We start from the raw sequence: 13,868 nt of genomic DNA, 5'->3' as shown, positions 1-13,868 counted from the left end.
CCGGCAATGAAACTATTGTTACTGTATACTCCCTCGCTACTCCTATCTATTCCCCTCAAGGAAGGTTCCTTGATGTTGGTGAGGGGCTCTTGATTTAGGGAATTGGATCTGTGCTCCAGTTCCCCGAATTAAGCCTGAATGCCTTCCACATCCCCCCCCACAGGCGCTGTATAATCCTCCAGGTTTAGCGCTTCCCCCTTGATTATAATAATAATAATAATACTCCTATCTATTGAACTTTTCCCTCACATGTAACGTGTCTAATTTTGAAAGATTTGATGACAGTGGTGGTGGTGGTAGTAGTGGTGGTGGTGGTAGTAGTAGTGGTGGTGGTAGTAGTGGTGGTGGTAGTAGTGGTGGTGGTAGTAGTGGTGGTGGTGGTGGTGGTAGCAGTAGTGGTGGTAGTAGTGGTGATTAATGAGGACGAGGAAGAATAAGGAAGATATTAATAAATATATTTTTCTGCAGTATACAGGTAATGTAGTTTACATGTTATATAATAGTTATTAGCAAAGACCAACAGATGTGAAAGAATAAATGAGATGAGGTAGAGAGGGAGGGATGAAGATAGGCAAAAGAAGAAAGGGAGAAGATGTAGTTGAAGCAGGAGTGAAAGAAAGGTGATGAAGATGGAAGAGTAGATGGAGAAGAAATAGGAGGTGGGGAAAGGATGGGAGTGGGTGCTAAACCCCGCCCACAGGCCGCCCCCACCACCCTGGCACCTGACCACCCAGCAGTCCTAGCTTGGTCGCCGTGGTGGTCGGGTGTGCGTGTCCTAGTCGTTCCCAGCCTGACACGCTTCTCCAGGCTCTCCCCGCCGTGTATAGTACCTTCAATCTTCCTTACCCAGCAAGTGCGTCTTATTACCACCATCCTGTGTCATTACGATCTCCGAAACAGAAATGAAAGCAATGGCAGTTGCTTCCAATAGAAATCCATACCAAAACAAAAAAAAATCATTAGTTTCGTCTCCTGATTTGAAACTTGAAAGGAACGAGAAATATGATAGTTATACGTAATGGTGGGAAAACTTCGTGTGGGCGAAACTTCGTGTTGTGGCGAACTGTTCTAACCATTCACTGATACACTGAATATAGTAAATAGAAGAAAAACAACAGGAGAATATCTTTGCTTCAGTCGGGTGAAAAAACTCTCCCCAGCTGGTAATTCTGAGTGGTTTGTGGTTAACCTGGCTGTTGCTGCCACTCGCTGTTCATGTTGTGTCTGAATGAAATTATTTACACGTAAGAAGACAGCTTCCAGTATCACTGTTCAATTTACTAAACTTCTTTATCGCTTTCGTTTTGAAGATTTTTTTCTGATATTCGTGTACCTTATTTGGGCACACTTTTATTTGCTCTTGTTATATCTCTGGTTAAAAAAAAAAAAAGGCACATTATATTTTTATGTTATGATCATATCTCCTCTTACTCTATGATCTTCCAGTACTGAAAGACCTGCAGATTATATTTTTATGCCATGATCATATCTCCTCTTACTCTATGATCTTCCAGTACTGAAAGACCTGCAGATTATATTTTTATGCCATGATCATATCTCCTCTTACTCTATGATCTTCCAGTACTGAAAGACCTGCAGATTATATTTTTATGCCATGATCATATCTCCTCTTACTCTATGATCTTCCAGTACTGAAAGACCTGCAGATTATATTTTTATGCCATGATCATATCTCCTCTTATTCCATGGTCTTCCAGTACTGAAAGACCTGCAGATTATATTTTTATGCCATGATCATATCTCCTCTTATTCTATGATCTTCCAGTACTGAAAGACCTGCAGATTATATTTTTATGTCATGATCATATCTCCTCTTATTCTATGATCTTCCAGTATTGAAAGACCTGGATTTTTTCTTCACAGCTCCGCTCCCGTCCCAGTACAAGTCTTGATTCACTACTTATGACTTTCTCAAACTTCACCTCTTTTTTTTTTATTATCGAGACAGGGATCCATTCCAACTTTGTATATTAAGTCACTTTGACTTTTTTGGGGTTATGCTAAGTAATTTACATACACGTTACCATGTACGATAATTTATGTAACTGTATTTACGTGTACCTGTACCTAAATAAACTTACATACATGTAAAGTTTGTCTTGAATTCCTAAGTTTGTAACTTCAATTAAGCACAGATCCACGTAAGTACAATTATCATAGTGTAAATTACTTATTTCCAATGGAATCCTTGTTTAGACTCCTAAATTCCCTTTCTGTGTTAGCAAGTTTAATCTGAACTGCTGATAGTTCCCAGCCTGTGTATACTTCACGATGACATTGGGAGTAATGTTTACAACTAGTTCATTTTCTACAGTTTCCGCAAGCTCATCCCCCCCCCCCCCCCCCGTCACTCATCTTTTCCTTTCCCAGTTTCAGAATTTTCCTTTAGCTTAGGTAAAACTCTGGTAACTATTCAACCATTCTTGAAGTTTAGTTTTTTTTCAGGACTCTGTAATCTTATTCAGTTTTTCTTGTCAGTGTTTTGCCATCATCAAACACGAATATGTAGGGTCACTTTCCTTTATTAAACTATTTATAATATAGAACAATATAGGTCCCTACACTGACCCTTGTACGACTTCTCTAGCTATACTCTCCCATTAACACTGACCCTTGTAGGACTCCACTAGCTATACTCTCCCATTAACACTGACCCGTGTAGGACTCACTAGCTATACTCTCCCATTAACAATGACCCGTGTAGGACTCACTAGCTATACTCTCCCATTAACACTGACCCTTGTAGGACTCCACTAGCTATACTCTCCCATTAACAATGACCCTTGTAGGACTCACTAGCTATACTCTCCCATTAACACTGACCCTTGTAGGACTCCACTAGCTATACTCTCCCATTAACAATGACCCTTGTAGGACTCACTAGCTATACTCTCCCATTAACACTGACCCTTGTAGGACTCCACTAGCTATACTCTCCCATTAACAATGACCCTTGTAGGACTCACTAGCTATACTCTCCCATTAACACTGACCCTTGTAGGACTCCACTAGCTATACTCTCCCATTAACACTGACCCTTGTAGGACTCCACTAGCTATACTCTCCCATTAACACTGATCCTTGTAGGACTCCACTAAATACACTTCCATCACGATACTTCCGTCAGTAGTGTTACTGTGTTACGACACTTCACCCATTATAGTATCCATTTCTATTGTTAAATAAATCCGATTCACTTTAATATTTTTCTTGTTACTCTGGCTTGCTCATCCTATTTTCTAAGTATTGTGGCCATTTTTTTTATCCGACCTCTTTTAGTTCTGTGTATATGCATACTTGCCTATTTGTAAACGAGGGGAGGGAGGGTTGAGCTCTATCTGCTGATACCTACTTTTAAAATCTGAGATATACCACAGAGCGGGTGGATCTTGATCCCATGGCAAGCGAGTCTGGGTAAACTCTAGGTAAGGCCAGCTCGCTTACCATGGGTTCGAATCCCACTCGCTCTGTAATTTATGGTGTTTTTACGATTTCGCGAGTCTTGATATGAGATTCTGGTTAGCCAGATCGTGGTGCATATGTTGGACTGCGGGCCGCGGGCATTAACAGCTTGATCGATTAGCCCAACAACCAGAAGGGATGGTCTGGGACCAGGCCGCGGGGGCGGTGACCCCAGCAACAACTCTCGAATTCATGCACTGAGTTGCTTTCCACTACATCCTTTCATCTGGCCATGACCCCTCACACTCTCCATAACCCACACTAAAGGAACTAAATGTACTCACCTAATTGTTCACCTAATTGTGGTTACAGGGGTCGATTCATAGCTCCTGGCCCTGCCTCTTCACTGGTCGCTACTAGGCCCTCTCTCCCTACTCCATGAGCTTTATTATGCTTCTTCTTGAAACTATGTATGGATCCTGCCTCCACTACATCACTATGGTTATTATGCGATCCGAGAAGGGTATCCCCATATCCCGCAAACCTAGCCCCCTCTACCTCAGTGATGCAAAATAAATGAGACCACATATATTATTCAATTAAATATCGGGATTTTTAACCCGGGAAAGGATACGCACCCAGGATAACTCAAGTCAGTGCGTCATTGAGGACTGTCTTGTTTCCAACGGGGTGCGTCAGTCTTGTCCCCCAGGATGAGACTCCACACCAGTCGACCAGCAGCCGACAGCATGTGTAAGAAAACACGACCAATGCTTCCACTCATGCCGGGGATTTAACCACCGACACTGTGTAAGGCGAGCGCGTTGACAACTGAGCCACGGTTATCGCAGTGAAATTAATACCCCAGTGCCTATTAAAAATGGCAAAGTGGTATCTACACAGCCCAATGTAGATTCGAACTTCCCAATAAGATAAAACAGCTTCGAAAGTTTAAAGCCGATCAGAAAAAAAAAAAACTTTCTCTATATTCTGCAAAGCACCAACACTTAGAAGATGCATTGTGTTGAAGGTTTGATGCCGATTGGCTGAGGCATTCACAAATTGTCACACGAAGACCAGTAATTCAACTTTCCAAATTTCTTCAATAAAATGGGCGCATTAACTCCTAAACAGCCCAAAAACAATTCATTTGTATCTAAGCGAGAAATACTCGAATTCAAGGTTTGAAATCTATCAGAAGAGCCATCCTGTAGTTGTGCACCGAAAAGAATTTGTTTAATAAAATTGGTTAATTAAAATTTGCATAACTCATATTCAATGTGAAGTTTTATTTGAGAAACACTCACTACTACTAAAAGTTTGAAGCCAGTCAGAAGAGTCATTCTCCAGTTATTGCACCGAATACAATAACCAAGTTTTATTAACCATATTAGTAAAATCGTAATAATGGTAGAATTACCGACAATATATTAGGTAAAAGACCAAGTGCAACTAATGTGGCATTTTTGTGGCAACGTTTCACTCTCCAGGAGCTTTGTCAAGCAGCTCCTGGAGAGCGAAACGTTGCCACAGTCAAAACGCCGCATTAGCTGCACATGTGTCCTATTATCTAACATGTTAGTAACATTACAAATTTACATCTACATAAATTAAACTATAAAAGGTATCATTTTCTTCCTAAGATTCATTAAATATTAATTTAAAATCGTTCAGCAGAGGCTTTCTCAAGATATTTAATGGAAAATATAATAACTTTAAAAATATAATTAACAAGTGGCTAAATACCTCATTAACAGTGCCAACCTTGTGTGGAGGTTTCACCTGCTGTGAAAATTTGTAGCCGATCGGCTAAGGCATTCTCAAGTTATTAACGAAAACGTTGGAAGACAGAAGTTCTCCTTAGTTCACTTGAAATTCAAGTGAAAAGATTAGGAACGCCAGGAAACAGGACAAGTGTTTCCTGAAGCGGGTCTCAGTCATATGACCCGCAGTTGGAGGTTTTGGTCATCTGACCAAGACCTTCCGCTGGCTTACCCCTCCACCCCTTTAAAAATTATGGTTATAATTATAACTATTTGCTGCCCCTAGCTGCAGCTCTCCACACTGAATAGTTGAAGTCGAAGGATATGGAGCTACAGTGACACAGTAATCGGCCATAATGTCAATGTCTTCAAAGTAATCGGCGGCGATGACAAAGTAATCAGCTACAGTGGCGAGGTAATTACCAACAACTCTCCTAGTGATCAACTGGAAAGTAATCAGTGTCAGTTCCACGATTACAAAGTAATCACTGTTAACGAGAAGAGTAATTAACACAAGCAGTAATTAACACAAGAGTAATTAACACAAGCAGTAATTAACATAATTAGTAATTAACACGAGTAATTGGCGCAAGCAGTCAAGGTCATTAACACAAGCAGTCAAGTAATTAGCACACAATACAAACACCCAAGCAATTAGCAAAAAACAAGACATTTAACACTAACGAGAGGAAAAAATTCTAGGTAATTAACATTCACAGTAAGGTAATTAATAGCCTAAATGAAATTAAAACAGCAATATTTGCATAATTTGGAGTAGTCAGTCCCTCAGCCTGGAGTAGTCAGTCCCTCAGCCTGGAGTAGTCAGTCCCTCAGCCTGGAGTAGTCAGTCCCTCAGTCTGGAGTAATCAGTCCCTCAGCCTGGAGTAGTTAGTCCCTCAGCCTGGAGTAGTTAGTCCCTCAGCCTGGAGTAGTCAGTCCCTCAGCCTGGAGTAGTCAGTCCCTCAGCCTGGAGTAGTCAGTCCCTCAGCCTGGAGTAGTCAGTCCCTCAGCCTGGAGTAGTCAGTCCCTCAGCCTGGAGTAGTCAGTCCCTCAGCCTGGAGTAGTCAGTCCCTCAGCCTGGAGCAGTCAGTCCCTCAGCCTGGAGTAGTTAGTCCCTCAGCCTGGAGCAGTCAGTCCCTCAGCCTGGAGTAGTCAGTCCCTCAGCTTGGAGTAGTCTTTCAGACTGTAGTAGTCAGTCCCTCAGCCTGGAGTAGTCAGTCCCACAGCCTGGAGTAGTCAGTCCCACAGCCTGGAATAGTCAGTCCCTCAGCCTGGAATAGTCAGTCCCTCAGCCTGGAGTAGTCAGTCCCACAGCCTGGAATAGTCAGTCCCTCAGCCTGGAATAGTCAGTCCCACAGCCTGGAGTAGTCAGTCCCACAGCCTGGAATAGTCAGTCCCACAGCCTGGAATAGTCAGTCCCACAGCCTGGAATAGTCAGTTCCTCAGCCTGGAGTCGATGTATTCAGTCGATCATCAACTAGCTAACTTTGAAAAGGCAAAATAGAAAGCGCCGTCTATACATAATATACATATATTAACTACCTATGATAGTTAATATATGTGGTTCTTCAACCCTAAATATCCAAAATACTGGTCATAAGACTTAAAAAAAACTACTCTATAGAAACTAAAACTCAAATTCAGAATATAAGTCACAATACCGTGACTGGTACAATACACAACACGCACATAAGAGAGAAAATAGCTTACGACGACGTTTCGGTCTGATTTGGATCATTTACAAGTCACACTGTGAATGTTAGGCAAAAGGACACAAGTGTAACTAATGTGACATTTTACTGTGGCAACGTTTCGCTCTCCAGGAGCTTTGTCAAGCCGTAACATAGCGTGGGTAATTCTACCAACATTATTACACACCATGAATGGTTCACGTCGGACCGAAACGTCGTCATGTGCGGGTTAATTGTGTATTGTTATAGTCACGGTATTGTGCCTTTTATATTCCGAATTTGAGTTATTTATGTATAAACTCGAAATTCATGATCAGTATATCGAAGTTACCATAAAAACAGATAATTCGGTTTCTGAACTGCATAAAAAAAAGTTAAATTTTTGCTGGCTAGTGTAATTAACATTAGCAGTAATGTAACTGGCATCATTGCCAAGGTAATTGACATTAATTTCAAGGTAATCATTATCAACATTGTTACGCTACTTACGTGGCGAAGGTTTGGCAGTCTGAGGGCGGAAGTTAGCAGGGACCCCACTCACTAATTACATAAGAGGGGGACCCCACTCACTACTAATTAAATAAGACAGGGACCCCACTCACTACTAAGAGAGGGACCACACTCACTACTAATTATGCAAGAGAGAGACCCTACTCACTGCTAATTACTTAAAAGCTCTACTTTACTCCTTACTACTAACCAAGAGAGGGACCCCACTCACTAATTACATGAGGACACCACTCACTGATTACATGAGAGGGACCCCACACACCACACAAGAGAGGGACCCCACTCACCACACAAGAGAGGGACCCCACTCACCACATAAGGGACCCCACTCACCACACAAGAGAGGGACCCCCTCACCACACAAGAGAGGAACCCCACTCACCACACAAGAGAGGGACCCACTTACCGCACAAGAGAGGGACCCCAATTACCACACAAGAGAGGACCCCCCTCACCACACAGAGGGGCCCCACTCACCATACAAGAGAGGGACCCCACTCACAACAAGAGGGGGACCCCACTCACCACACAAAGAGAGGGACCCCACTCACCACACAAGAGAGGGACCCCACTCACCACACAAGAGAGGGACCCCACTCACCACACAAGATAGGGACCCCACTCACCACACAAGAGAGGGACCCCACTCACCACACAAGAGAGGGACCCCACTCACCACACAAGAGAGGGACCCCACTCACCACACAAGAGAGGGACCCCACTCACCACACAAGAGAGGGACCCCACTCACCACACAAGAGAGGGACCCCACTCACCACACAAGAGAGGGGGAACTCAACTACACACAGCTCCGTCACTCAGTAATTGCAGGTACTCTTATCGATCTAAAAATAACAGCAGAAATTGTTCAGTTAGAGTGAGTGTGTGAGTGTGTGAGTGTGTGTGTGTGTGTTGTGTGTGTGTGTGTGTGTTGTGTGTTGTGTGTGTGTGTGTGTGTGTGTGTGTGTGTGTGTGTGTGTGTGTGTGTGTGTGTGTGTGTGTGTGAGTGTGTGTGTGTAAATGATGGCAGAGCTGTATTGTATTTGGAGGGATGGTAGATACTACATTTGATGTGGATAGATAATGGTAGAGGCTACATTTGACGAGGAGAGATGATAGATGCTATATTTGATGAGGATAGATGATAGATGCTACATTTGATGAAGACAGATGGTGGTCGATGCCGCATGTGATGTAGACATGTGCTGATAGACGCACCATTTGAGGTCGACAGGTGTTTACAGATAACGACGGATGACGAGGCTCCTCTGGGCTAACAGGATGGATGTATTCAGATAACCACATCCTGCGGACCACAGCAAACAGTGCGTTAACAGATGCGAACAATACCCCTTTGGATAGTGACACTGCGTATAGAACGCGGGGTTGATCCTCACGGGCAGTTTGAACTGGCGTAGGTGGGTGGAAAGACTGCTTATTACATTCACTATCAGTGGTACATGGTCCGAAGGGTACTAGAAACAGGCCTTGTTGGCTGGTCCATGGTCCGGCGCTTCTGGTGTGTGGTTAGTGGATGAAAAAAAAGGCAGAATTAGAGACAGGTCTTGTTGGCTGGTCCTTGGTCTGACGATACTAGTGTGTGGTTAGCGGGTGAAGAAAGATGGAATTACTAGCATGTCAGGTCCTGCCTTGCGGATACAATCATCAGTGTGTTAGCTGTCAATGATCGGCGAGGCGACGATTGTGGTTTTTGACGAGGCTGGGGAGAGACGATGGAAAAGAGAGAATGGAGAGGTAAAGACTGGTTGAGTTCTAGTGGGTTGTACTTCTAATATGACTCATATATAATGTATAGTGACAGTTTATGTCTGGTGGCAGTATGTACTGCCAATGTTTACATAATAAAAGTTTAAAACAGAGGTATTTGCCCCTTTTTACGATTACAGACTTTCCCAATGGATTGTCCAACATGTCCTCTTATCCTCTTCGCCAAACTGTCGAAATCGTAATCAGCTGAACGTAAATCTGAAATTATCATTTCAAAATCCCTCATATTAATCTTCTACTCTACTGAGCCGTCTGGGTTTGTTTTATGCTCTCAGTTTTCATATTCTCAATCTTTCCATAACGGACTTCAAGAAATTTTTCTTTTATCATATTGTTTTCTGTGGCAATTGATAAACCTGGTTTACAACTGCCTGGGAGTTTGCTGTGTCCTCAATGGATACCACTCCCATACAAATTATGGTATCATCTGTGTAAAATTCAATCCCACACTCACAAAAACTAGAGATGATCGTAAAGATTTGGAAATTTTCTGGATATTTTCTAGCAGTTCCTTGCTCATTTGTGGTTAAATCAACGATTTTTTATAGTTTTTCGCAACAATGAACGTAACATTACCAAGCTGGAAAGAAACCTTAAGAAACCGGCGTTTTGTACCTCTTAAGAAAATGGTCGTAGTAAAACGAGGGTTTCTCGTTTGATGAAGGTGTCGGGGTGAGCAGGGAACCAATTCTCGTAGAGGAATACAAGTCCGTTGTTATGAACGATTCACCAAAAAAGGCTGAATTAGAGAGGAATTTAGACTATGTTTCGATCTGTCCTATTTACAAGGCAGGTGACAGGTCCTTGGCTTCAAACTATAGACCAATAAGCCTTACCTCCATAGTGGGAAAATTTATGGAATCAATAATTGCCGAAGCAATTCGTAGCCATCTTGACAGGCACAGATTGATTCATGATTCTCAACACTGTTTTACAAAGGGGCGTTCCTGTCTTACGAATTTACTAACTTTTTTCACTAAGGTGTTTGAGGAGGTAGATCATAGTAATGAATATGATATTGTGTATATGGACTTCAGTAAGGCTTTTGATAGAGTTCCACACCAGAGGCTATTGAGGAAACTTAGGGCACACGGAATAGGAGGAGAAATTTTTTCCTGGGTAGAGGCATGGCTGACAAATAGACAGTAGAGAGTTTGCATAAATGGGGAGAAATCAGAATGGGGGCTCGTCACAAGCGGTGTTCCTCAGGGGTCAGTGTTGGGCCCGTTGTTGTTCAAAATTTACATAAACGACATAGAGGAGGGAATAAATAGCGACATAAGCAAATTTGCTGATGACACCAAAATAGGCCGTCCAATTCATTCTAATGAGGACATTAGAGCACTCCAGGATGATTTGAATAAACTGACGCAATGGTCGGAGAAGTGGCAGATGCAGTTTAATATTGTCAAATGCAAAGTTCTAAATGTTGGACAGTTAAATAACCATGCCACATATAAACTAAATAATGTAGATCTTAATATTACGAATTGCGAAAAAGATTTAGGAGTTCTGGTTAGCAGTAATCTGAAACCAAGACATCAGTTGAAGATTGAGACACTTATGCAGCATATGGGAATCTTTATTCAGGAAACGTTTCGCCACACAGTGGCTTCATCAGTCCAATACAAAGAGGAAGGCGTAAGGAGAGGAGGAGTATGAGGTAATCAGTCCCTCAACCTGGAGTCGATGTGTTCAGTCCATCAATCTTGTAGAATGTACAACATAGGGCCGTAGACGTGGCTTATATACTGTAGTGAGGTGAGGTGAAGCAGGCGGAGGCGGGGTCATAGTGGTACCATCCACTAGTCGAAGTAGGTCTTCGTCCAAAGGTTGAACAAGTGTTGAAGAATTCTTTGTAACAAGATCCCATGATGCTGCAGTGTCTGACAGTTGTGATGAATGATTTGAAAAACCGACAAGTTGAAGATTGAGACACTTATGCAGCATATGGGAATCTTTATTCAGGAAACGTTTCGCCACACAGTGGCTTCATCAGTCCAATACAAAGCAGATTTTGAGATGGCAATAGTAACAGCTATAAAAACAGTAATAATAATAGCAAGAGTACTAATAGTACTAATAATAGTAATAATATTTAATAACAGCAATACTAATAATAATAATGAAATTAATAGCGAAAACTTAACTATTATAAACAATTATCATCAACTTGCACTCATATAATCTGATAATTGCTATAACATTCTGTAATTACAGACAACACACAGTCTCAGTAGAAATATGTACAGAAATACATTTAAATACTGGCTTTTAATTACTGAAAAACATTAATGCTTCAGAAATGCCAGGAATATATGTATATATTTGTGAATATACATTTATTATTTGTACCATACGAATATACCTTCATAAAATATACTGACGAATATGCCTTGGGCATATATATACATGAATATACTTTACGAATATATATATATATATATATATATATATATATATATATATATATATATATATATATATGTGTGTGTGTGTGTGTGTGTGTGTGTTAGTTACCATTTTGTCCTAGGCACATGTCGATTAGACACTAGGCCTGTGTGTGTGTGTGTGTGTGTGTGTGTGTGTGTGTGTAATACGTCGTGCCGAATAAGTAAAACTGGTCAATTAGCAAGAACTCGTTTAAAATTAAATACTTTTTAAAATTTTCTCTTATACATTTAATGATATATATTTTTCATTTTTGTTAATATAAAAATTAATGACTTTGTACCAAAAGAACCTTAGAAAACGTACCTAACCTTATTATAACAATCGCAATATAGTGTAGCGTAATCCAACTAAATGTATTTTAGGTAAGTTTACAATAATTTAATAATAAACAAACACAATGAAATATATTTTTTTTCGTTAGGTTCACAATGATTTTTGCGAAATTATTGTATACACAAATTTTTGCTTGCCTTACTCAACAAGAAGAGCGTTGTTGTTGAAGCCAAAATCGCAAGTTTTACCTATTCGGCATATATATATATATATATATATATATATATATATATATATATATATATATATATATATATATATATATATATATATATATATATTCGTAAAGTATATTCATGTATATATGCCCAAGGGATATTCGTCAGTATATATTATAAAGGTATATTCGTATGGAATGTATATATATATATATATATATATATATATATATATATATATATATATACATACACACACACACACACACACACACACACACACACACACACACACACACTTACGAATATATAGGGGCTATCTCTGGCGCAATTCAAGGACCTTAACCTCCGATAGATAATTAAAACGATTTCCGGAAAATTATCTACATACTTCACGCAGAAGCCGCTGGAATATTTATCAAGCAAACACGAATATCTACGCATTTTCATTAACGAATGCTCATTTACGAATGTGCATTTACGAAATTATGTTCACGGCCAAATGGTTGAAAAAGAAATGAATCTGTGATACAAGCTAGAGAACATAACCCGTAATTAATTTCGAGGTTGTGAAGTCTGCTTCAGACGGCAACTATGTTTACGCAGCTGTTGGTACGCTAAATTTCCCTACGTAAACGCTGATACGCACCTAATACCCCACAGCATCCGTGAAAGATCAAAGTCCAGATTTATTTATTCTTGGTAAGGCCCTAAGGATAAGAATGTGTATATACTAAGAGGTAGGAATGGTTAACTGGTCTTGTCTTGAGGGGTATATATGGATATAGGATATACCCTTTAGGGGTATATCCTATATCCATATATACCCCTCATATATAGGATATACCCTTTAGGGGTATAAAGGAATATAGGAAGGGTTATATGGTCTAGGGGTATATATGAATACAGGAAGGGTTAAGTGGGCTATCCAACAAGTATATATAGGAAACGATTGTAAGGAAGCTTAATAATTTATCCATCAGGAGTATATATAGGAAGACAGAAAGGATGGGTTAAACGATCTATAAACTTAGGGGCGTTTAAGGATAGCAAGGAACATGTGTTAACGGAGGCAGTAGCAGGTATTAATGGAGGCAGGAGCAGGTATTAATGAAGGCAGGAGCAGGTATTAATGGAGGCAATAACGCGTATTAATGGAGGCAATAACACGTATTAACGGTGGCAGTAACACGTATTAACGGTGGCAGTAACATGTATTAACGGTGGCAGTAACACGCATTAACGCGTATTAACGGAGGCAGTAACATGTATTACCGGTGGTAGTAACACGTATTAACGGTGGTAGTAACACGTATTAACGGTGGCAGTAACAAGCATTAACGGTGGCAATAACACGTATTAACGGTGGCAGTAACAAGCATTAACGGTGGCAGTAACACGTATTAACGGTGGCAGTAACAAGCATTAACGGTGGCAGTAACACGTATTAACGGTGGCAGTAACACACATTAACAGAGGAAGTAACACACATTAACGGAGTCAATTACATGCACTAACGAAGGATGATAATCTCTGTCAACTGAGAAACGATACTTAATAACGAGGTAAGTAATCACCACTTACGAGCGTCTGCCACTAACATTTATTTAACAAGACAATAATTTATAATAACGGAGGCAGCAAGATCTCCTAACGGTAACGAGGCAGCAACGAAGGCTGTCCCGTTTTCTCCGTTGGTGACAATAACTAAATTTAGTTATAAACAAGATAGTGATTACTAGCACAGC

The 13,868-nt window shown here is 40.7% G+C and overlaps 1 protein-coding gene across 1 annotated transcript in view; it reads left to right on the top strand.

Moving 5' to 3' along the window:
- Positions 1-738: 738 nt before the first annotated feature.
- The window catches only part of LOC128695252 (dual specificity calcium/calmodulin-dependent 3',5'-cyclic nucleotide phosphodiesterase 1A), a 316,026-nt gene continuing 302,896 nt past the window's right edge, over positions 739-13,868 (top strand). Inside the window, exon 1 of the mRNA XM_070095419.1 lies at positions 739-853. The gene's annotated coding sequence lies outside the window, so the exon portion shown is untranslated. The remainder of the gene's footprint in view (positions 854-13,868) is intronic.

This window comes from Cherax quadricarinatus, chromosome 50 (genome assembly GCF_038502225.1).
Source record: "Cherax quadricarinatus isolate ZL_2023a chromosome 50, ASM3850222v1, whole genome shotgun sequence".
In the NCBI taxonomy this organism is placed as follows: Eukaryota; Metazoa; Arthropoda; class Malacostraca; order Decapoda; family Parastacidae; genus Cherax; species Cherax quadricarinatus.
The sequence above is the reverse complement of the archived record's forward strand: the minus strand, read 5'-3'. Positions and strand labels throughout refer to the sequence as shown.